Genomic DNA, 27,007 nt, shown 5'->3' with positions numbered 1-27,007 from the left:
ACTTCCCTGAGAAGTTCCAAAGATGTCATGCGCTCGGCTGCCTAATCATTCCTTCCCCGTGGGAGAAATGAGGCACTGCTAGTTAGCCGGAGCAAAAAACGGATTTAGGGTGACAGAGTTCTTTACAAGTGGGTCAGACTCAGTCCCCCACACCGTTATCGATCCTGCTGCCTAGAAATCCAGTAGTCTCATTTAGGATAATGAGAGCCCACGCGACAAAAGGTCTCGCCATAAGAATAGATATACACGGAGGGACGAGTAGGACAAAAAGATGGCTATTCCCTAATTGGTACAAAGCAACACCTAGAGGTGATTAGGCAGACAAGTCTGATAACTCTATATCATACTTGTGACACACAGGTGGGCCATAGGCCTATAACAATGCCCATATGAAGGACAGCAGATACCAATACCAAACGAGAGCACAAAGTAAAGTCATCAAAAGGCTTGCATGTTACGGCAAAATTGTCACAACACAGACACACTAATTGTACCCTGTTTCATTGCAGAGGAACATGGATCTCCTGCCGATATGCCTGTCCCTGATTTCCCTGAAGACATGGATGACGAGTCCATAAACATTTCCCAGGAGACCATCCAAAAGGTCCTTGAAAGCCTCCAGACCCCACCTTCAGTCACAAGGAGGAGCACAGAACAAGCAGCCATCACAGAAGACCCACCCACCACTCCAATTGTAAGACCTGGCAGCTCCAACACAGCTGATGATTCTGACAACACTGGCACCAGCTTTGAAAGAACTGTAGTTGGTGTACAGCGGGAGCTGGCCAAGGAGGTGCAGGTGGGGATGCAAAATATGGCAGCCAGCCTTGAGGGGGTGCGTTCGTGCATGACGTCATTTGCAGATCAGGCAGCTGCTATGCAAGCCCTAACATCTCTCTTGCAGGAACTTGCGAAAACACAGAAGGAAATCAGCACAGCTGTAATACAGTTGACACAACACCTACAACTGCAATCCAGTCAATGCGTGCACAAATGCAACATTGAACCCCTCAGGGCCGACCTGGCTGCCTACCATCGTGATGTGGCTGCTATTCTCAAAAACCAGCAGGCCCTCCTTACAGCAGTACTGCCCTTAAGAACTTCACAGGGAGCAGCCCCCGGGATGTCTGACTCCACGTCTTCTAACACTGAGGTGTGTGTTGCCCCTTCACAACCAACAACAACAAGGACAAACCAGGCAACACACACATCAGAAGAAGAAGACATGGAACAGATCACATTCTCATGGAAGAGTACCCGGAAGCACTAGTCCCTGCACCATGGCCTACTTTGACCAAGGTCCTACGTTTTGTCAAATGCCAGTCTCACTACAACTACACTCAATGACTGTTCTGCTAACCACTGTATGACTTGTCACCATTGCCAGTGAATGTCTCTCTCCTACTATTCGCCAAATCCTGTCCCTCTGCACTGTCTGTGACATCACCCCAGCATGTCAGGAGCATCATCCACACCCCTTCTGTAGGATCACCATGTAAGAATGCACCAGAACGGACTCAGCAAACATGGACAATGGACATTTTGCACTACAGCACCTATCAATAAATAGCACTTGCACACCTAATATGTCTCTGTGTTATTTGACACATCAACTGTGCAGTAGATAACTCTAAAGTGCCTGTGTGACAACCATGTAGCTTGTCAATACAACTGTCCTGACATCATGTAGTCTGATACATCTGTGCAGTGGCCAGGATTGCATCATAGCCTTACCATCCTGAGGAGAATAACTGATGAAGGGACAAACCACACACAATCATGCTGTGTTGGACAGAATAATGCTCCATCTATAGCAATTCAAGTCAACTAATGGTGGCTTATAAATGTAGGCACCATGCAATACTAAAACATGAAATTATGCAGCATAATCTAAGCAAACACAAATAAACACTGCATCAATCACCCTTTCTGAGTATACTTCCATGATGGGAAGTCATGCTGAATTATTACACACATGATCTATGTCAGCAATGAAGGCAACAAGACAAGAGTGTTAACAACACCTCATCTAAAAAGGTCTCCCTGAACATCACACTGCAGTCCGACCTAATAAATTACCCACAATACCAAGTCTGGAAGCACACTTTGTGATGTAGAATACCTACTCATCAACACAAATCCTTGGTGATCGATGTAAACTACCAATTGTGGGTCTCCCAAATGGTGGATACTTACCAAGTTAGCACAGGGGTAGCTGCCATGTTAAACCTCCATTTTCTGTGGTGGGTAGCATAGGACACAAATGTCATAGAAAAACATTCACCTACACTGATGTCAAGGCCATGATAAAGTAGCAGTTAACACATAATGCAAAGGGTTAACTATATGTTTATTCCTATGTATTCACACCAGAGGCAACTAAGGGAAAAGTCATACCTACACTAATCTAACCTGACTACTCCTAACCCACAACTGTCCCTAACTAACCTAAGCTAAAATTACTCTACACATATAACGAATCGATCTAAACATCAACCCCCCACCCACCATTATGAGACAGGACACATGCAGGACAACACATACTAACCTACACACATACTATACTATCCTAAACAATCATATATTGTTTTGGTGTTTAAAAAAAATATATATATATTATTATTATTTTTTTTTTTTTTTAATAACAAACAGGAATCCCATCATTGACCCCCACCCACCCAAAAAAGAAAAATAGAAAGAATAAGGACCCCCCACCCTCCTCCCTAACACTAACTAAGCTAACAACCTACACTAACCTAAAACTAATCCCCAAAACCCAACTATCAGTACAAAAAGGAAAGAGGAGAGAGGGGAGGACATGCAAAAAGTCCTAGAGGTTGGCCCTCCGTAGGGTCCGCCTGATGGACCGAACCCTTTTCTTAATATATGCCACATCCTGGCTTAGCTTGTCCACCTTTCAATCAATCAATCAAAGGCATTTGTATAGCGCACTGCTCACCCGGAGGGTCTCAAGGCGCTGGGGGGGGGGAACGCTACTGCTCGAACAGCCAGGTCTTGAGTTGCTTCCTGAAGGCGAGATGGTCTTGCGTTGTCCGGAGGTGGATGGGGAGGGAGTTCCATGTCTTGGCTGCCAGGTAGGAGAAGGATCTTCCTCCGGCGGTGGCTCTGCGGATGCGGGGGACGGTGGCGAGAGCGAGGCTGGCGGAGCGGAGCTGGCGGGTGGGCTTGTGGAAGGTCAGGCGGCTGTTGAGGAACTTGGGGCCCAGGTCGTGGAGGGCCTTGTGTGCGTGGGTGAGGAGTCGGAACGTGATTCTTTTGTTGACGGGGAGCCAGTGCAGGTCTCTCAGGTGTTCGGAGATGTGGCTGTGTCGGGGGATGTCCAGGATGAGTCGTGCTGAGGCGTTCTGGATCCGTTGGAGTTTCTTCTGGAGTTTGGCGGCGGTGCCGGCGTAGAGGGCGTTCCCGTAGTCCAGCCGACTGGTGACGAGGGCCTGGGTGACCGTCTTCCTGGTCTCGGTGGGGATCCACCGGAAGATCTTTCGAAGCATGCGCAGGGTTTTGAAGCATGAAGATGAGACGGCGTTGACTTGTCTGGTCATCGAGAGGGAGGAGTCCAGGATGAAGCCTAGGTTGCGAGCGTGGTCCGTTGGCTTGGGGGTGGCTCCCAGGGCGGGGGGCCACCAGGAGTCGTCCCAGGCGGATGGTGATGATCCCAGGATGAGGACCTCCGTCTTGTCTGAGTTCAGTTTCAGGCGGCTGTTCTTCATCCATTCGGCGACGTCTTTCATCCCTTCGTGTAGGCTGGCTCTGGCGGCGTCCGGGTCGCTGGTGAGGGAGAGGATCAGCTGGGTGTCGTTGGCGTAGGTGATGATCTTGAGGTTGTGTTGACGTGCGATGGTTGCGAGGGGGCTCATATAGACGTTGAAGAGGGTGGGGCTGAGCGATGACCCTTGTGGAACTCCGCAGATGACTTCGGTGGCCGCTGACCGGAACGGGGGGAGGCGGACTCTCTGGGTTCTTCCGGCGAGGAATGAGGTGATCCACTCCAGGGCCTTCTCCTGGATGCCAGTGTTGTTCAGGCGCTGTACCAGGGTGCGGTGGCAGACAGTGTCGAACGCTGCGGAGAGGTCCAGGAGGATGAGGGCCGCAGTTTCCCCATTGTCCATTAGGGATCTGATGTCGTCTGTGGCTGCGATGAGGGCGGTCTCCGTGCTGTGGTTGGCTCGGAAGCCGGATTGCGAGTGGTCGAGGAATCCGTTGGTCTCGAGGAAGGCAGCTAGCTGTCTGTTGACGGTCTTCTCGATGACTTTGGCAGGAAACGGGAGGAGCGAGATGGGGCGGTAGTTCTTGAGGTCGGAGGGGTCTGCAGTTGGTTTCTTCAGCAGGGCACTGATCTCGGCGTGTTTCCAGCACTCCGGGAAGGTGGCGGTGTTGAAGGAGGCGTTGACGATGTCACGGAGGTGGGGTGCGATGATGTGGTCGGCCGTGTTGAAGATGTGGTGTGGGCAGGGGTCCGTAGGGGATCCGGAGTGGATGGTGTTCATTGTGCGTGTTGTGTCTTCGGTGCTGACTGGGGTCCAGGTGCGGAGGGTGGCGGTGGGGGGCATCGGTTCGGTGGTGGGGTTTGTGGTTGGTGGGCCGAAGCTGTTGTGAATGTTGGCGATCTTGTCGTGGAAGAAGGCTGCGAGGGAGTCGCAGAGGTCTTGCGAGGGAGTGATGTCATTGTTTCCGGCGTCGGGGTTGGAGAGCTCTTTGACGATGCTGAAGAGTTCCTTGCTGTTGTGGGTGTTGTTGTCCAGTCGTTCCTTGAAGGCTGTCTTCTTTGTGGCGCGGATCAGTTGGTGGTGTTTGCGGGTGGCGTGTTTGAGGGCCGTCATGTTGTCTGTGGTCTGGTTGGTGCGCCAGGTGTTCTCCAGGGAGCGGCAGTTCTTCTTGGAGGTGATGAGCTCGTCGGTGAACCAGGAGGCTTTCTTGCTGCTGCGTCTGCTGGGGGGGTTCTTCTTCAGTGGTGCGAGGGCGTCTGCGCAGTTGGTGATCCACTGTGTGAGGTTGTTGGCGGCTTCGTTGGGGTCCGTTGAGCTGGTGGGGGGGTTCTGGCTGAGGAAGGTGGTGAGCTGGTCGCCGGTGATCTTGTTCCAGCTCCTGCGGGGGGTTTGTTGAGGGTGGTGGTGGGTCGTCGTTTTACTGAAGCTGAAGTGGACGTGGACCTTTGAAATAACTTTGTCCATTTTACGACTTAATGCCAGGAATGCCGCTGGGTCTACAGGAGGGGCTGCTGCAGTCTGTGTGCTGGCCGAGGTGGACGGTGTGGCAGTAGTTGTATGCCCACTGGACTGTCCTGCGTGTTGGAAATGGCTGGGTCCAGGTCGTGCTGACGAGGCAGGGTCAACTGTCCCCACCGTTGCTGGGGCCACTTGGGGAGACCTGGTGGATGTGGTGGTGGTGGCTGTTGTGGGCAATGTAGGACCACCCTGTGGTGAGGCCCACCATGCCCCGGAGGCCCGATCGGCTTGGTATTTGCGGGCCATCCTCCTGAACCCCGACTGCACCTGCAGGATGTGCCGGTATCGCATTGCACGCCGTTCAAACTGGTGTCTCTCTGCGGCACTCATGTTTGCAGCTGTGAAGAGATATGGCAACTATTTACCATAGGAAATGCCTTGGGTGGAATAGCACAATGGGTCAATTGCACATTACTTGTACTGTATTTGTTACAGCGATTGTCACAACATAGTTCATTGAAAGTCTCAGAGGAAGTACATGTGAAGCCTGCATACAAAAGGCCATCTCACACCTAGCATATCCATGTCTCTACATGATGGGTGACATCTGCCTAAACTTCTCATCCAAATAATGGCTAATGCAGCTGACATTATGGCTGAACCTCTTCCGCATACTGACTTCACTACATATGTCACTCTATGTGATAACTATCACAACCCTCACTCAATGCCATTTGTAAATTGTTGTTTGCAAATATTGAACTCATGTGCCATAACCGAATGTGTACACTAGGTTCTAAACAAAGTTGCAAAAGGTCACAAGTATGTGTAACATACTGGTTGCTACAGTCCTAGGTACCCTATTCCCAATCACATGGCAGTCTTTGAGGGTGGGGTGGGAAGAACAACCAACAATCCCAGATTCAATGCACACCCAGGAGTGTATAGAAAGGTCAACAAGTATTTGCCTCCACACACAACACCAATGAAGGGCTAGCAACAATTTGGAGCCAGCCAAACATTGTCCTATCCAAGGTCCACACATGTCAAAATGCACTGACTTAGGCCAACATCACATACTACCAGTGAGGCATATTTAAACACACACACAGAGGAGCAAGAACACCCATGATCATGAGTAGAATGAACACCTAGGCCATTGCACTCTAGTCCCACACACTTCTAGTTCAACTTGTGGAAGTACATGCCCCCGGAAGATCCAACCTACAGTGTACTCAGTCCATCCTCAACTAGGAAGCTGCATGTTTAAGACAAGCCTTTTGCAGAAGCTATCTGGGAGAATGTCAGTCTGAAATGCAGACTCAGTCCAAGCCAAGTCCCAGAGCAACTCTTACATTAACCAGTGTATTCCACATGACTCATCCCACTACCCATAGCGGGGTCGACTGGAATGACATACAGCCCCTAAATCTGAGAAATGGATAAGCACTGGTCTACAGAAACTGAAGTGATATTTGAAATCCCACTAATGCAACAATACCAATGAACGGGCAGCGCATCAAATCTTGAATTCTGTTGAACACACAGTAGTCCATCATGCATCACTAGCAAACAATAAAAATAGCACTCATGCCACACTCACTGTAGGTGTTGGGGTCCTCAAAATGAGCCACCTCTCCCACGGTGTACGGTGCACGTCCACCTGTAAAGCATGGAAGGAAGAACATACTCAGACTCCGTGCACTGACAAACAATTGCAGTTACAATGACAATTTGAGAATATGACATGCGTAATGAAACACTTTGACACATGCTCATACTGCATGGAAGATTTCTTAATCAACATTTACATTGGAGGAGTCTCCTGCTACAGTTACACACCATACTACACACATGCAGTGGCCAGGACAGTCAAGTGGTGTCAAAGATACTCCTCCATTAGTATGCCCCAACAATATCGGGGTGCATTCATCTCATCGTGTGCATCCCAGAGAGACATCCAAAAGCTGGTTACTTGAGGACTGCATGACCCCTCAAACTCAAACAGGCTATGTGGTCATTTTCAACACACACCAACCAGACACACATGTGACATATGTGTGGACAACATAGATAACTTCAATTGACGTGAAGGCACCACTCATTTACAGCATCATAATGGTTTTACAAATTTCTGTCTAGCTATGGCGTCTACATATGTAGGTATGATGTTTCAACATCCCTTTTTCACTGGCAATTATGACCTCTAGAGTTCAAATAGAGGAATTAACGTGTCGCTTGTCTGACACAAAGGCAACACTACATTACATACAGCTACAGGCATCCGGTATGTGTTGAAAACATGAGCTATCTGACTGCTAGCATTTGTCTTCCTACACATTGTGCAACAATTACCCAGTAGGTTTCCCTAGCATTACACACAGTCAGCTACTTATCTAGCAGATTGGGTAACAATCATCACATGTCCCCACACAGCTTTCAATTATTCACATGTAATTGATTTGTACTCACCAACATGGCCATCAATCCTGATTCCCAGGTGGTCCAGCAGATCCTGCTCCCTGGATATCAGATCATCCCAGCGGTGCTTGAGTTGATGGTCATTCCTCATGCTACCGTAGACCCGGACCAAGTGATGGCGCACCTTCCCCCACCGGACTTTACGTGCCTCCGTGTGATACCCCTGTATCACACGGCCCCCAGCCTCCAGCATGAGTGGGAGGAAATGGCAAACAAGCCAAATAAATCCCCCCAATTCCTCCTCACCCATCCTGGAAAGCCGTGGCCTACCTGACATCTTTACAATTACAAAGGTGAAAAATGTTGAACAAAAAGGAAAAGGGGGAAATGGGGAAAGGTAGAGTAGTGAAGGAAAAAGAAAACTTAAGAAAAATAGCCCAACTAACCCCAAATTTAAACTACCCAGAACAGACTCCCACAGACAAAAAAAAGAAACACTGGATTTGACAAAAGTATACAAAACAGACTCAGACAATATTAGACAACAAGACAATGATCACAAAAGCACAATAGAGAAGGTACACTGGACACAAAAGCACTAAAACACAGGACAAAACTTTTCACTCAGCCACACAGTCTAGAATAATCTGAGACTGCAAAGTGAAAGTGAAAGTACACTCACAGTACAGATTCTGTAAACAGGATATCCTATTACATCACATCCTGCATAAAATGGCCGCCGTTTTTATTTTCCCGTTATGCGTCATATTTTCACGTATACAGATTGTGCGTCATATTTTTTGACGCATAACAGTGCACATAATGCAGAGTCAAAAATAATTTCTACATTGTTCCCTTACATTTGTGTGAGGCTGAGTTTACAGTTCTAGAGTTGAAATGTAATTCGCTGGCAAATATGAGAACCAAATATGAAAATTATTTTTGACTCTGCATTCTGTGCACTCCTGTACGTCAAAAAATTATGACGCCCATGCTGTATGCGTGGAAATATGACGCATCATAGAAAATATGGTGGCCATGTAATGCAGCTTATTAATCTATTGTTTTTAATATGATATTTTTTGACTCTGCATTCTGTGCACTCCTGTACGTCAAAAAATTATGACGCCCATGCTGTATGCGTGGAAATATGACGCATCATAGAAAATATGGTGGCCATGTAATGCAGCTTATTAATCTATTATTTTTAATATGATATTTTTTGACTCTGCATTCTGTGCACTCCTGTACGTCAAAAAATTATGACGCCCATGCTGTATGCGTGGAAATATGACGCATCATAGAAAATATGGTGGCCATGGAATGCAGCTTATTAATCTATTATTTTTAAAATGATATTTTTTGACTCTGCATTCTGTGCACTCCTGTACGTCAAAAAATTATGACGCCCATGCTGTATGCGTGGAAATATGACGCATCATAGAAAATATGGTGGCCATGTAATGCAGCTTATTAATCTATTATTTTTAATATGATATTTTTTGACTTTACATTCTGTGCACTCCTGTACGTCAAAAAATTATGACGCCCATGCTGTGTGCGTGGAAATATGACGCATCATAGAAAATATGGTGGCCATGTAATGCAGCTTATTAATCTATTGTTTTTAATATTATATTTTTTGACTCTGCATTCTGTGCACTCCTGTACGTCAAAAAATTATGACGCCCATGCTGTATGCGTGGAAATATGACGCATTTTGACAAAAATGTCTTAATTTTGTCGAATTGTGAAAGGAATTTTGTCATGACCAAACGGTGCTAAGTGATACACCTTTGTGGTTAGCTATGACACATGTCCCTTATTGGATGTATAGAAGGCATTCACAGTGTAATATTAATGATTGCTCAAAATGGTTATTACCCATATTTGTACACATATTTTGGGTAATTGCTGATGGCTAATTTCAAATGATGAATGGGATACCAGGATGGATTCCTTAGCAACAATGTGTCCACATTTATCACGTTAATCCATTTATCTATAGTCCAAACAGTTAGTGCAATTGTCACTTACACTTTTTATGGGGCTAACCATGTCCTAATAATGATTTTGTGTATCTTATATGTGTTTTACATTTGACATGTAGGCCACACATGCGCCTTATGCATGTGTTTACTTCACATGTACATAATTCTTGTATATTTGGGGGGCGGTAGAGGTGGACTTAGGCCCCCAGCACCCTAGGGTTTGCCCTTCCAGATTTGCTAATTTATCCACGGCTTTCATTTATTCTGTTATGCTAAACCTGCAGCAGCAGGCTCATGGAAGGCCTTAGGGTATGATTCACTGCTAGCCATTCAATAATCCCATTTGCCCATTTGACGTTTGCCCTATTGATTATTTGGAGCATTCTGACATACCATTTTGCACTGAAATATTTTGCTAAATCTCGGCGTTCCTCATGTGCTGATGACAAATAGGTTGTTGATGTATGTGGCCCTTTATGCATTACCTGGTTTAGTGGCATGTTTCATTCTTCCTGCTAGGTTCGAACTGGGACACTACTGTGATCGGCTGCTTGCAAATATTTGGTTGATTGGATGGCATATGTTTATATGTGTGGTCCAATGTAGATCCACTATCAACTGTCTGGGTGTATGTTGTCACTGTAACTTCAAGGTCTCCTCATGAGTTAGTGGCAGCTAATCTTGTTCCAATTGGGCATTGTTTGTAGCAAAAATTGAGAGAAGCCATTGAGGACATGGTCACGTACACATGGATGGTCCCACCCTGTCACTGAACACGTGTATTGAGACTTTCAAATGAGCTACATTTTTGTGCTGAGTGAGAGAATGTCTCAGGTGTCTGGATCAGGCATGTGTCATTGCCACATTTGTACTCCTGTTGGCCTCTGTGGATGGTAATGTATCATGAAACATCATAGCCTCTGTGCAGACATTTGTGGTGTATATTTTTTGTGTGATGAGTGTTATGTCATTATTGCTCAATGAGACAACATTCTTCTTCAGCAATTTCAAACTAAAGGTGATCAAAAATGAATAGGCCAAACCATGATGTGGTGTTTGTTATCTGTGTTTATTTACAATTGTGCAATAAGGGGTGATATAAGAAATTATTAAAATAAATTATTTACAATCTGTTGGTGCCTACGCACTCCAGCAGCCGTGTTTGGTTGTTCCCCCTCCTGTTGCAGGCCAGCATCCTCCTCTTCGTCATCTTCAGGCATGTCTGGGTCTGGTTCGAGGAGGGGAATGTTCCTTTTTACACAAATATTGTGCAATATGGCACAAGTGAGTATGATCCTACAGACCATCTCTGGGGAATATAGTAGGCTACCGCCAGTGTTGTCAAGGCAGCGGAACCTTGACTTGAGGATCCCAAAGGTCCGCTCAACAATGCTGCGTGTCCTCTTCTGGGCGTCGTTGTATGCCCGCTCTGCAGCAGTAGTCGGGTTCCCAAACGGTGTCATTAGCCAAGGCTGGATGCCATACCCCTGATCAGCTGAAAGAAAAACACAGAATGGGATCATGTAGATGTAGGAGGCACTCTTGTACAGACCTTTGATGGCAGTAGTTGTCTTGTGTTGTCTGTGACTCTTTTGTGTACTAATGTGACAACCTATACTTGTAGGCTAAAACTTTTGCATTGAGTTTTTTCCTTGGCTGAGCAAGTGTTTGTTAGCTAACCGTTTGTCAGCAGTATGTTTTGGGATTTTCAGTACAGTGTGCCCTCCCTAGCATTGTGACTTGTGATACAGGTGTCCGTGTGTCTTCACTGGGAGTGAGATGATAGTTCCATGCAGAGTTAAAAATGAAAGTGTAGTTAACACGTTCATATGAAAGTACCCTGGACATCCCATACCTTAAGACTTATGCAATGTATTAATGTACAGGTTATTGTGACACTTACAATTTGCAAGGTGACATTTAGGCAACCACACTCATTAAATCTCACAATAAGCTGTACAGTAAATTCCAATGTGTGACAGGTTCAATGGTGACTTCAGAAACATGGCTAGTGATGTGAGGACCTCAGTGTGTTCCTGGCTAGGTGTTGCTATTGTGGTGTATGTGTTGTGTGTCCTAGAGGGTTGCTGTGCAGTGTGTATATAAGTTGGATTTTTGTACTTACCAACAAGTAGTCCATTGCCATACCGTCCATCCTGGAAGTGTTGGTTGATGGTAGAGTGACGGAAGATGAATGCGTCATGTACACTCCCAGGATATTTAGCCATAATGTTGCTGATCAATCCTTGGTGATCGACTATGGCCTGCACGTTGATTGAATGTGTGTGCTTCCTGTTGCGGTAGAGGTGTTCTGTTGCAGCAGGTGGCACAAGGCATACGTGTGTGCAGTCGATTGCACCAAGGACGTGTGGGAAGCCACTGATGGCGTAGAACCCCTGTTTTGTTTCCTGCTGCTTCTGCAGTGTGTTAGGGAAGCAGATGTGGAGGGGTGTCAGGCGAATGATGGCATCCAGTACTTTTGGCAGAAATGCGGAGAATGATGGTTGTGATATTCCAACAACCAGGGCACCAGTTGTTTGAAACGAGCCACTTGCCAGCAGGTGAAGTGCGGCAAGCAGCTTTGTTTCTGTTGGGATGGTGTGGGGTGTCACCAAAGTGGGGGCCAACTGCTGTTCAATATTTCTCAGGAGCTGCTGAATGGCCTGCCAGTTCAACCGGTACCTCTGTATGATGTGGTGTTCCCTGAGGCCATGCAGGGTTGTTCTTGGGCGGAATATCCTCTCCTGCCTTCTGCGCTGCCTTTGGGGTCCCTGCTGTTGTTGTTGTAGCTGCTGTTGTTGCTGCAGGGCTCTGCGTCTACGTGCACGCTGGATAAAAATCACCTCCATGTCTCCCTGTTGCTGCTCTGCTGCTCTGCTGCTCTGCTGCTCGTTGTTTGTTCTGTGTGTTCTGATTAAATACAGGTGTGTTTGCCCCATTTTAACGCCTACCCTGACCCAGGTGTTAAATTTTGACGCACATCGGGCTTTGTGTCATTTTTTTGCTCCGCCTCCCAGCCGAGAGTCATTTTTGCCCAGAAGCATAAATACAACGCACGGCTGTGTGCGTCGTTTTTTGGACGGGAACGCCTACCCTGCTTATCATTAACGCCGGGCAGGTTGCTGCATCCAGAAAATGGCGCACATTGCGGATTTTCATCGTCTGCGGGCTCGGGCGTCAGGGTTTAAATATGGGGCAACGTTTGCGCTGATTGTGCGTCAAAAATTTTGACGCACATTCGGCGCAAACGGAGTATAAATATGCTCCTCTGAGTCTTCATCAGACTCACAAAAATCCTCTGGGGTGGTGGGTACAAATCCTCTTCTCACAATCAGAAAAAGCCATGGTGTTATTTATGTAAAGTAAAAGGCCATTGGGCAAGTGATTCCACTTGTCCAAAGAAAAACACCACGGCTCCCACTACCGCTACCCCAACTGCAATCTCTAGTGGAAGTCTACTACAAATAGTCAATATAAGGGTGTAGCTGGGCTCACCATTGGTAGTGTAGTTGGGGTTGGTCTTGTTAGGGAGACCACAGAGGCTGTTTTAGTCTCTGATGGTGGCATTGACTTTGCCACCTTGGTTGCTTGTCCCCTTAATATGGGTAAGTACAAGCAACTTCCCCTAATAAATGGTGTTGAGGTTGAGGCCTACAGGGACACAGGAGCCAGTGTAACTATGGTTATAGAGAAACTGGTTCCTCCTGATCAACACCTACTTGGTCAGCAGTACCAAGTGACTGATGCTCACAATAACACACTTAGGCCCGTATTTATACTTTTTGACGCTAAACTGCGCTAACGCAGTTTAGCGTCAAAATATTTTGCGCCGGCTAACGCCATTCTGAAGCGCCATGCGGGCGCCGTATTTATTGAATGGCGTTAGCCGGCGCAAGCAGACCGGCGCTGCCTGGTGTGCGTGGAAAAAAACCACATACACCAGGCAGCGCCGGCGTTGGGAAAAATGGCGCTAGGGTGTCTTAAAAATGGTGCAAGTCAGGTTGACGCAAAAAATCGACTCCACCCGATTTGCGCCATTTTTAACGACACCCAGACGCCATTTACATGACTCCTGTCTTAGTAAAGACAGGAGTCATGCCCCCTTGCCCAATGGCCATGCCCAGGGGACTTATGTCCCCTGGGCATGGTCATTGGGCATTGAGGCATGTAGGGGGGCACAAATCAGGCCCCCCTATGCCAAAAAAATAAATAAATAAAAAAAAATTATACTTACCTGAACTTACCTGAATGTCCCTGGGGTGGGTCCCTCCATCCTTGGGTGTCCTCCTGGGGTGGGCAAGGGTGGCAGGGGGGGTCCCTGAGGGCATGGGAGGGCAGCTGTGGGCTCATTTTGAGCCCACAGGTCCCTTAACGCCTGCCCTGACCCAGGCGCTAAAATCCAGCGCAAATGCGGGGTTTTTTGCCCCACCCACTCCCGGGCGTCATTTTTGCCCGGGAGTATAAATACGACGCATTTGCGGCGCAGTCATTTTTTTAGACGGGAACGCCTACCTTGCATCTCATTAACGCAAGGAAGGCGTTGAAGCAAAAAAATGACGCTCTTTCCTCATACTTTCACGCTAGACGCGTCTAACACCAAAGTATAAATATGGCGTTAGTTTTGCGCCGAATTTGCGTCGAAAAAAACGACGCTAATTTGGCGCAAACGGAGTATAAATATGCCCCTTAGCCACCCCATGGCTGTTGTGAATCTCAACTGGGGGGGGGGGGTTACTGGTCCAAAGAAAGTTGTGGTAGCCACTGAATTACATGTAGAATTCTAACTAGGTAATGATTTGGAGACATCAGCTTGGGTTGAAGTGGAGTTGGAGGCTCATGCAGCAATGATGGGCATTCCTGGGCATATTTATGCTTTGACAAGGGCTCAGGCCAAAAAGCAAAAAGCACAGGGAAACTTGGATCCTGGAACAATGGACTAACTGCTCCCAAAACCTAGGGGTAGTAAGGGTAAATCCTTGCCCACTATTCCTCCCTCTCCAGAAGATTCCCTTTTTGAGGTAGAGTAATCCTCTCCCTGTGCAGAACCTACACCAGAGGAGCTGGCAGCAGACACTGCTGAGCTTTTGGGTGCAGAGGGGCCTGCTAGGGAAGAGCTGAGTGTGGCACAGCAGACCTTTCCCACACTAGAGGGTTTGAGACAGCAAGCTGACAAACAGCAGAATGGGGATGTCAGTGATAGCCATAAGGTATATTGGCAACCTCCTGTACACTGAGTCAAGGGACCCTAAACCTGGAGCTGCTAGGAGATTGGTCATCCCTTTACAATATAGGGAGTTTCTTCTAACCTTGGCACATGACATTCCTTTGGCTTGGCATTTGGGCCAAAGTAAAACTTGAGAGAGCCTTGTTCCATTGTTTTACTGGCCTCATATGTCAGAGGACACCAAAGGGTTTGTCGCTCTTGTGTGACCTGCCAAGCCAGTGGCAAGACTGGTGGCACACCAAAGGCCCCCTTAATTCAACTTCCTGTGGTTGGGGTGCCCTTTGAAAGTGAAGGGGCTGACATAGTTGGCCCCCTTCACCCTCCAACAGCTTCAGGCAATAGGTTTATCCTTGTGGTAGTGGACCATGCCACTAGGTATCCTGAAGCAATACCCTTAAGGACCACTACAGCTCCTGCAGTGGCAAAGGCACTCATGGGAATCTTTTCCAGAGTGGGCTTCCCTAAGGAAGTGGTGTCAGACAGAGGTAGTAACTTCATGACTGCATATCAAAGCTATGTGGAAGGAGTGTGGTATAACTTACAAGTTCACAACTCATTACCATCCACAAACAAATTCTCCGGTTGAGAGATTTAATAAAACTCTCAAAGGTATGATAATGGGACTCCCTGAAAAACTCAGAAGGAGATGGGATGTGCTTTTGCCATGCCTCCTTTTTGCTTACACGGAGGTACCCCAAAAGGGAGTGGGCTTAAGCCCCTCTGAACTCCTGTTTGGACACCCTGTGAGAGGTCCCCTTGCACTTGTGAAGGAGGGTTGGGAACAACCTTTAAAAGCTCCTAAACAGGACATTGTGGACTATGTACTTGGCCTAAGATCAAGAATGGTTGAGTACAAAAAAAAAGGCCAGTAAAAACCTTCAGGCCAGCCAAGAGCTGCAAATACAATGGCATGACCAGAAGGCTGTCCTAACCCCAAGTCCCACCCAGGACAGAAGGTGTGGGTATTGGAGCCTGTGGCCCCAAGAGCACTCCAGGACTAATGGAGTGGACCCCATCTCATTGTTGAGAAAAAGGGTGAGGTTACCTACATGGTAGACCTGGGCACTGCCAGGAGTCCCCTTAGGGTGTTCCATGTCAACCGCCCAAAACCCTACTATGGCAGGGAGGATCTAACCCTGCTCATGGCAACTGATGAGGGATAGGAAGAAGAGAGAGACTCTCTCCCTGATCTCTTCTCCACCACAGAAGCTGATGGCTTAGTGGAGGGAGTACTACTTGCGGATTGCCTTACTGCTGAGCAGAAGAACAACTGTGTAAATCTCCTAAGTCAATTTTCTGAACTCTTCTCACTGATAGCAGGTACAACTACCTGGTGTGAGCACACAATCAACACTGGAGACAGTTTACCTGTCAAAGGTAAGATTTATAATTAATAGGCAGCCTGACCATGTCAGAGATTGCATTAAACAAGATGTACAGAAGATGTTGGACTTAGGAGTGACGGAGCCTTCAGAAAGCCCATGGGCTAGCCAAGTGGTGCTTGTCCCAAAACCTCAAAGTAAGGATGGTAAAAGAGAAATTAGGTTTTGTGTTGACTATAGAGGTCTCAATCAAGTAACCAAGACAGATGCTCACCCTATACCCAGGGCAGATGAGCTAATAGATACACTGGCTTCTGCCAAGTATCTAAGCACTTTTGATTTAACTGCAGGGTATTGGCAGATTAAATTATCAGAACATACTACTAGACCTAAAACTGTATTTTCTACCATTGGACGGCACTATCAGTTCACTGTGATGCTCTTTGGTTTGAAGAATGCATCTGCCACTTTTCAAAAGTTGGTGAATACAGTCCTGCAAGGTTGGGAAGCTTTTAGTGCAGCAAATGTGGATGATATAGCTGTCTTTAGCTCCGCCTGGGATGAGCACCTGGTCCACCTGTGGAAGGTTTTAGAGGCCCTGCAAAAGGCAGGCCTCACTATCAAGGCTTCAAAGTGCCAGATAGGGCAGGGGAAAGTGGTTTATCTGGGCCACTGAATTGGGGGTTGGGGCAGTGCTATCACAGCTTAACACTGAGGGCCAGGATCAACCTGTTGCTTTTATCAGCAGGAGGTTGACCCATAAAAAAAAGCACTGGTCTGCCATAGAGAGGGAGGCCTTTGTTGTGGTCTGGGCACTGAAAAAATTGAGACCATTCCTGTTTGGTACTCACTTTATTGTTCAGACAGACCACAAATCTCTATTATGGCTTAAACAAATGAAAGGTGAAAACCCTAAATTGTTGAGGTGGTCCATCTCCCTATAGGGAATGGACTATACAGTGGAACATAGATCTGGGAGTACCCACTCCAATGCAGATGGACTCTCCAGATATTTCCACTTAGACAATGAATACTCATCTGGGCAAGGTTAGCCTTATTGTCCATTGTTTGGGGGGGGGGGGGTTGTGTAGGAAAGTACCAACTTGCCTGGCATGTTACCCCCATTTTTACTTGTGTGTCAGTTTGTTTTTGCCTGTGTCACTGGGATCCTGCTAGCCAGGACCCCAGTGCTCATAGTTTGTGGCCTATATGTGTTCCCTGTGTGATGCCTAACTATATTACTGAGGTTCTGCTAGCCAGAACCTCAGTGTTTATGCTCTCTCTGCTTTAAAAATTGTCACTGCAGGCTAGTGACCATTTTCACCAATTCTGATTGGCACACTGGAACACCCTTATAATTCCCTAGTATATGGTACCTAGGTACCCAGGGTATTGGGGTTCCAGAAGATCCCTATGGGCTGCAGCATTTCCTTTGCCACCCATAGGGAGCTCAGACAATTCTTACACAGGACTGCCACAGCAGCCTGAGTAAAATAACATCTATGGTATTTCACAGCCATTTTACACTGCACTTAAGTAACTTATTAGTCACCTATATGTCCAACCCTCACTTAGTGAAGGTTAGGTGCAAAGTTACTAAGTGTGAGGGCACCCTGGCACTAGCCAAGGTGCCCCCACATTGTTCAGGGCAATTTCCCCAGACTTTGTGAGTGCTGGGACACCATTACACGCATGCACTACATATAGGTCAATACCTATGTAGCTTCACAATGGTAACTCTGAACATGGCTGTGTGACATGTCTAAGATCATGGAATTGTCCCCCCAAACCAAATCTGGTATTGGGATGCCAATCCCATGCATCCCCGGGGCTCCAGCATGGACCCCGGGTACTGCCAAACTAGCTCTCTGGGGTTTTCACTGCAGCTACCGCTGCTGCCAACCCTCAGACAGACTTTTCCCCTCCTGGGGTCTGGGTAGCTCAATCCCATGAAGGCAGAACAAAGGATTCCCTGTGAGAGCGGGTGTTACACCCTCTTCCTTTGTAAATAGGTGTTAAGGGCCTGAGAGGAGTAGCCTCTCCTGTCCTCTGGGAATGCTTTGAAGGGCACAGATGGTGCCCTCCTTGCATAAACCAGTCTACACCGGTTCAGGGATCCCCCAGCCCCTGCTCTGGCAGGAAACTGGACAAAGGAAAGGGGAGTGACCATTCCCCTGTCCATCACCACCCCAGGGGTGGTGCCCAGAGCTCCTTCAGTGTGTCCCAGACCTCTGCCGTCTTGAATGTAGAGGTGTGAGGGCACAATGGAGGCCTTTGAGTGGCCGGTGCCAGCAGGTGATATCAGAGACCCCTCCTGATAGGTGCTTACCTGGTTAGGTGGCTAATCCTCCTCTGAGGGCTATTTAGGGTCTCTCGTGTGGGTCTCTCGTCAGATAATGAATGGAAGAGCTCACCAGAGTTCCTCTGCATCGCCCTCTTCGACTTCTGCCAAAGATCGACCGCTGACTGCTCCAGGACACCTGCAAAACCGCAACAAAATAGCAAAAAGACTACCAGCAATATTGTAGCACCTAATCCTGCAGGCTTTCTCAACTGTTACCTGATGGTACATGCTCTGAGGGCTGTCTGCCTTCACCCTGCATTGGAAGCCAAGAAGAAATCTCCTGTGGTCAACGGAATCTTCCCCCTGCTAATGCAGGCACCAAGCTTCTGCATCACCGGTCCTCTGGGTCCCCTCTCATCTGGACGAGCATGGTCCCTGGAACACAGGAGCTGGATCCAGGTGACCCCGACAGTGCAGTGGTCCTTCTGTCCAAATTTGGTGGAGGTAAGTCCTTGCATCCACACGCCAGACAGTAATCCTGTGTACTGCGTGATCTGCAGCTGCTAGGGCTTCTGTGCACTTTTGCAAGGAATCCTTCATGCACAGCACAGCCCAGGTCCCCAGCACTCCGTCCTGCATTGCTTAACTTGCTGAGTTGACCACTGACTTTGTGGGACCATCCTTTGTAGTGTTGAGACGACTGCCATGCTCAGATTTCTTGAACGCCTGTTCAAGTGCTTCTGCGGGTGCTGCCTGCTTCTGCGTGGGCTCTCTGTGCTTCTGAGCGTCCCCTTAGTGTTTTCTTAATCTCCCAGCGACCCTCTACACACTACACTAGGCCTAGGCCTGGGGTCCATTCGTGGTTCGCATTCCACTTTTGGAGTATATGGTTTGTGTTGCCCTTAGGCCTATTGTATTGTATTGCATCCTATTGTATTCTACAGTGTTTGCACTACTTTTCTAACTGTTTACTTACCTGATTTTGGTTTGCGTGTATATTTTGTGTATTTTACTTACCTCCTAAGGGAGTATATCCTCTGAGATATTTTTTGGCACATTGTCACTAAAATAAAGTATCTTTATTTTTAGTAACTCTGAGTGTTGTGTTTCATATGATATAGTGCTATAGGATATAAGTGGTATAGCAGTAGCTTTGCATGTCTCCTAGTTCAGCCTAAGCTGCTCTGCTATAGCTACTTCTATCAGCCTAAGCTGCTAGAACACTACTAATCTACAGATAAGGGATGAATTGACCTGGCACAAGGTGTAAGTACCCACATGTACCCACTATAAGCCAGGCCAGCCTCCTACAATAGTGCATCACGTGTGTTGTGTGTGTTGTGCAAACACTTTACACATTGCCTTTGGGATAGGCCTGACTGCTCGTGCCAAGCTACCAAGGGGGTGAGCAGGGGTTATATTGGACGTATAACTCCCTTGCCCTGACAAGGAATGGGTGGATTCTGCTTGGCTTAGGTGCATACCCCAGCCAACCAGAAACCCAATTTCTAACACCAAGGAAGGTGTCTGTGGTGAAGAAGAACGTGTTCACCTACATCAAGAAGTGATTGATCACTTCACCTGAGTGTAAGTTTACCTTTACATATTGTAACCTCCAATGTCAGAATAACTTGTGACATAGGGAACATATCAGTCTGCAATGGTAATTTGGTAGGAATGGTCATTTCAGAAAAGTCCAAGGCAAAGATGTTAGTGGATCAGAGTTTTTCTACATTGACTACTGTGGTTATTGAGAGATTAACTTTGTTTATGCTAAATATGTGTGTCCTCCAAACTTGTCATTTCAGTCGAATGTAACATGTGAAATCATTAATTATCACTTGTTATTCTATTTCACCATGTCCTCTTCATGTGTACATTTCAAAGTTGTGACATTAGCTGTGATATGTTGCTGTTGAAAAGTACAAAGTGAACATGTGTTGACCCTGGGACAAACACCCACTTGGGATTGATGGATCTTGTACAGAGACAACTTGCACTCTGATGAAAGAATGGGAGGTCGTGAGATTGTATCAGACCTGTTTCCTGTGTGATGGTGCCATTAAGGCAATACATGACACTTAACTTGCTCAAATCACATGTGTATGTCAAGTCCTAGCAGGCTGTTCTTCCTTTTCATTGGCTAAATCTTCAATTTGTGTTCAGTGGAGGTAACTGTTGATGTGTCTCTTCATATCTGATAGACCTTTTGTTTAGCACACCATTGAATCGTGGTTGTGTCTTTGCACCAGATACTGCCACTGTGTCCTGTACTTGTCATGTGCCCTCAAATTTTGTTACTGCTATGTTGTACACTATTTGTGTTATTGATGTGGGATCCCTATTGTGAGCGCAGTAAGTATGGCTCCAACTAAGGTCATGCATCAATGATACCTTGCCTATTTGATTTGCTCTCATGCATTATTCTCTTTTTTCCATATTGTCAAGGTCGTGGAGCATCAATCCCTTAATGACACAGACTATTGGGGTTATTTCTGGTTTGTGAAATTTAGCTCTGGTTTTTTCAAGGACTTGTTAGCTACTTATGTATTTTCCCAATATGTTATGAATTGGTATTGTTTTGTTTGAATTAAACACATTACTTCTTTGTCATTTCTGATTTTCATTTGCAAATAAATGTTCAAAAGATTTGACAACATGATGGTGGAAGACAGACATGACAAATGAAATCCAACAAGAGTGTTGTAGTTTGTGTCCATATTCATTTGTATGCTACAAAGGAACAGAAACGTGAATCAACAAATGAGAAAATGAACATAAAAAGTCTATCATGGTCGATGAAAGTATGATAGTAGAGCTAATAACAGCTTGGAGTCCAATTTACAAAATAAAACTGTCCTCACAAAAGGAAAATGTGCCTGAAATAGTCCACAGAGTGAATGATAGACACAATCTAGATGAAATTAGGATCTGCGTCTTTAGGAGGTGGTGGTGGCGGTCTTGAAATCCACCCTTTGCGGTCCCGATGACTGCTCCCTCCAGGGAAGAGGGGGGGAACAGGTGCAGGGACAGGGGTGTTAGAAGCAGCCTTCTCATATGGAAGGGCCTCCCTGTCTGTGGCTGGCAGTGGTGTACTTGGGGGAGATAAAACAACAGAGGGTGGTCGATGCTAATGTTCACAAATCCAACTCTCCAACCCCAGCTCCAACACCAACGACACCCCGCCATCTCAAGACCTGTGCGACTCCCTGCCCACCTTCTTCCACCGCAAGATCAGCGACATCCACGACAGCTTCAACCCCGACCCCCCCGCACCCACCACCAAGACCACCACCCCTGCGACTACCACTTGCACCAGTCGCCTGACCATCTGGTCCAGCGTCAGCGACGAAGACACCATCAAAACAATGAACTCCATCCACTCCGGATCCCCATCGGACCCCTGCCCTCACCACGTCTTCAACAAAGCCAGCGCAACCATCGCTCTCCACCTCCGGAAAACAATCAACTGTTCCTTCGAGACAGCAACCTTCCCAGAAAGCTGGAAGCACGCCGAGATCAACGCCCTTCTGAAGAAGCCCAAGGCGGACCCCAAGGACCTCAAGAACATCCAGCCCATCTCCCTGCTCCCTTTCCCGGCAAAAGTGACAGAGAAGATTGTCAACAAACAGCTGACCCGCTACCTCGAAGTCAACAACATCCTGGACCCTTCCCAATCCGGTTTTCGCAGTAACCACAGCACGGAGACCGCCCTCATCGCCGCCACTGACGACATCTGGACCCTGATGGACAAAGGAGAAACAGCCGCCCTCATCCTCCTGGACCTATCAGCAGCCTTTGACACGGTCTGCCACCGCACCCTATCAGCACGCCTCCATGACGCCGGTATCCAAGAGAAGGCCCTGGCCTGGACCACATCCTTCCTCTCCGGCAGAACCCAGAGCGTCCGCCTCCCACCCTTCCGCTCCAAAACCACTGAGATCATCTGCGGTGTTCCACAGGGATCCTCCCTCAGCCCGACACTGTTCAATATCTACATGGCCCCCCTCGCCCACGTCGCACGACAACACAACCTCAACATTATCTCCTACGCCGACGACACCCAGCTGATCATATCCCTCACTGAAGATCCCCACACCGCCAAAGCTAACCTCCACCAAGGAATGAAGGCCGTAGCCGACTGGATGAAGGACAGCAGACTGAAGCTGAACTCAGACAAGATGGAGGCCCTCATTCTCGGACCCCCCGATCAGCCTGGGATGACTCGTGGTGGCCCACGTCACTAGGCACAGCCCCGGAACCCACGGACCACGCACGAAACCTGGGGGTCATCCTCGACTCCACTCTCTCCATGACCAGGCAAGTCAACGCCGTCTCCGCGTCCTGCTTCAACACCCTCTGTATGCTCCGCAGGATCTTCAAATGGATCCCCCTCAACACGAGAAAAACCATTACCCAGGCCCTCATCACCAACAGACTCGACTACGGGAACGCCCTCTACTCAGGAACTACAAACAAGCTCCTGAGACGACTCCAACGCATCCAGAACACCTCGGCCCGACTCATCCTCGATGTCCCCCGCCGCAGCCACATCACACTCCACCTGAGAGGCCTGCACTGGCTCCCCGTCCACAAAAGGATGACCTTCAAGCTCCTGATCCATGCACACAAAGCACTGCACAACACAGGACCCACCTACCTCAACAACCGACTCAGCTTCCACACCCCCACCCAAAGCCTCCGCTCAGCCAACCTCGCCCTCGCCACAGTCCCCCGCATCTGAAAAACCACCGGCGGCAGCAGATCCTTCTCCTACCTCACTGCCAAGACCTGGAACACTCTCCCCACCATCCTACGACAGACCCAGGACCTGCTGGCCTTCAGAAGACTCCTCAAGACCTGGCTCTTCGACCAGTAGCACCCCGCCTCCCCAGCGCCTTGAGACCCTCGCGGGTATGTAGCGCACTTTACAAATGCAGTGATTGATTGATTGATTGACATCCGCAATTCAGATGTATGACAAGTAGATCCAAGTTCAATAAGATTGTTGTGGGTGCCAACCTGGTAAAACACCCAACCACCACGGGTGTTGGTGCACTGAACAAATAAATTGAGCTGTGCTAAGACAACATCAAAGAATACCAGGGCACACCAAAAGTAGTCCTAGAGTCAATTCCAAGGTGGAAAGAAGACTCCAAAGTCCAAGCACAAAGTAGAGGTTGATGAGATTTTATTCTTCGTGAAAAAAGTACATTCTGCAGACAGCCGACACGTGTTTCAAACAAATGGAGAAACATGACCATGATAAGCCAAAGAAGAACTTAGAGCTGTCAAAAAACCCAGTCATCTGGACTTGCACCAGCGGAGTACTCACTGAAGGCTTGCTCCTGGTCTGGAGTAGAGGTGTCTTGGGTGGCAGATAGTGGTCCACTGGCCAGAGGGGTTGGACTTGAGAAGGACGCAGAGAATATGTGATTAATATACAGTTTTTGCATTTTATGTATCTTTATGTTCAAATGGGGCAACCTAAAAAAGTAAAAACAGAGTGATAGACAGATTAGGCCTCTGTGGGATTTTCATTGTTTTACACATGCAGGCTGATTTACACATGTGGCAACTCCAGTACTGATGTTGTAGATATATCCTGAAATGCAAAAGTTCGGAATTGTATATTACATGTAGCAGACATTCAACCCAACACAGTGGTGAGTAGATTATAGTACTGGACCATTCCAAGGTCTTGTAGGCTTCATAACATTAGAATCATTATGGTTCAACTTAAAATTGAAACTGTCATTGGTTATCATACAGACAGTGCAAAGTAAATAATGTGTGTCTACTACTTCTATTCTGCATCACATTGTTGGAAATCTTGGATGCAAAAGACTATGAATTATGTAAGAAGTTACATCACTTCAATGGACCTATAAGAAGGTGTCAACATGCTTGAGATACACAACCAGTGACATTTTAATCCATACCATGACATGATGACTGTCAAATGCACATGTTTTTGAGACATGTGCACAAATGGAATTAAAGGAAGGTGGAGGAAGGTGGAGCAACATTACATTGCACTATTGTTTTGCTGATCCAAAAACAGGGCATCATGGTAGTTGTAGTTATCTGTTGACACCATAGACAATAAAAAATGAGTTACTCATATCTTTTTCAATGACTATAGTGGAGATGAATGCAAATTTACAACATGTACACACATATGGGTATGATGTGAACAGGTGTAAATACCACTTGCAATCAGTATACCTTCCTGTGCAAAACGCATTGAGTTTTGGATCTGTTTTTGGGAGAACAACAACATGCATTGATAGCAAGGGACTGAGCAGATGCAAGGGATGATCCATGGGGGACAACACCCAATCTGACTACACATATTGCACATTGTTAAAGAGAGAGCTACAACTATGATGCTAGTAATTGGTATGAAACAAGATTTTTTGTACTGTATAGTCAATTTTAGTTATATCTGTTTTGCTAAAGGAGTTGAACTATTCTAAACATCTAACTTAAGGCCAGGATTCCATTTTTGATTGTTGAGACATTGCTAAGTGCAATTTACCAGACTCCAATCCACCAGGGATTCCAGTCAAGCCTTCAGGATGTAGAATCTCCAAGACCTCCTTCTCCAAGGGAAAGAGTTGTAATGGTGGGCTGGGAGATCCACCACCAGTCCTCTGGATCACTAGGTGATGCTTTGAGGCCAGTGAACGGATTCTCCCACACAGGTCATTCCACCTCTTCCTAATCTTCTCCTGTGTGCACAGATTGTTAGATACAGCATTTACTCTGTCAACTATCCTGGACCACATTTGCCTTTTCTGAGATATGGTTGTATTTTGTAATTGTACTCCAAATAATTGTCGCCGTACTCCAATGATCTCATTCACCATGATAGACAGATAACCCATCTGTGAAACATGGATTTCTCCTCCCTCCCATAGTGAATAATTGTGAAAAAAGCTAGTCCTCAAAAGGCTGACGGATAATCCACAAAAATACCGTTAACAAAAAAAACAGAGGGAGAGAAACACATGTGTGGCAATTCCTGCATCCAAATTGTCTGCTGCAGTGTGATGGCAAAGGATCATGGTCTGAAATGTAGTGTGTTTTATAGGGTGTTTTGCAGGTGTTCACAACTGTCCAATATACAACAGGTGTGGGCTACTAGCATCCAGCCAACGGCCACAGCCATAGTATTATCCTGAACGGGTCCTGCAACAGACTCCCGCCGTCATGGGCCTGAAACACTGCCAGCACGATTGTGTGATCTAAATAGGCTATGTGGGATCCCACCGGCAAGACAACTACGGGGGGCCTACTCATTTGCATTGGAGTCTGCTGTGTAGACTGCAGAATGCAGCTTGCTGGACAGAGTGGACTCCATTGTGGCAGTTTTTGGCACAGCCGCAGTACATCTATATATAACAGGCGGAAGACTATCAACTTGACAGTCTTTTCGGGTCTGCGGCCAATGCGGCTTGGAGGTGCAACTGCCAAGATCTAAATCAGAGCTTCAGTTCTGTGTAAAGTGCTAACAGGGGTTTACTGGGGTCCAATCTTAACAAGGAAAATTCTTCTCAGCCACTTGTAGTAGGTGTCAGTTCCCCTAGTGCCAAAACTCGGCACCTTAAAGTGCTGCTGCTACTGCCTTCTGTCTATAAAGTTAGAGAATGATGCTGATACTCTTGGCACCTGCCTTGTGTCTAAATTTTAAAACTGCCCCAGAAATCAGGCTTAAAAATGTTTTGTTACCTTCTGCATATGACCCATTGTGGTTTCCCGATAAACCATATCCCTAGATAATTGTACCGCTTAACATACTCTGTAGACTCACCTTGTATTGTTGTCTTCCTCTTGAGACTGGGGGATGGTCTCAACACCATACTATTTGTCTTGTTGCAGTTAAAAGTCAAGTACTTCTTTTGGCAATAATCTGCAAACCTCCCTGGTAAACAGCGGATTGCATTTTGTGCCTGTGCCAATAGGACTGCATCATCAGCAACTAGTAGTATTGGGACCTTTCTTACTGAAGAGGAAAGGGGCTAACACACACCCCTGGTGAATGCCCTTGTCTATGGGGAAGGTTTCAGTGCACTTGGTTCCCAGTATATACCTAACCCTGGCTGTGTTATTCTTATGGAGCGCCACTATTGCATACACTAGTATGATATCAACCCCTAGGACTGCAAAAGATTCTATAATGTCTCCTGGTCTACAAGATGAAAAGCTCCCTTCAGATCAATGAAGATGAAATATTGTGAAGATTTTATTTTAATTGTGTACTTATACGAAATCATGTATAGTTGTTTTGCTTGATCAATAGTCTTAAGTCGTGCTCTACAGCCGGCCTGGGCCTCTGTTAATATATTCTGGCTGTCCCCTCAGCCTTTCAAGAAATTTCCAAAAAACATTACCCTTCTTCCCGTCAAGAAGAGAATTTGGGCGGTAGTTGGATGCTCTATCTTAATCACCTGTCTTAAATATGGGTACAAGAATGGCTGAACACCTGTGTTGCTCCACTTGAAACTAAGAGGAAACAATGCTAAAGAATGTAGCACTCTTAGTATGGGTAATGAATTTATTAAGGCACTTTCCAGATA

Source organism: Pleurodeles waltl, chromosome 12 (assembly GCF_031143425.1).
Source record: "Pleurodeles waltl isolate 20211129_DDA chromosome 12, aPleWal1.hap1.20221129, whole genome shotgun sequence".
NCBI classification, from domain to species: Eukaryota; Metazoa; Chordata; class Amphibia; order Caudata; family Salamandridae; genus Pleurodeles; species Pleurodeles waltl.
This window is presented reverse-complemented; position numbering follows the sequence as displayed.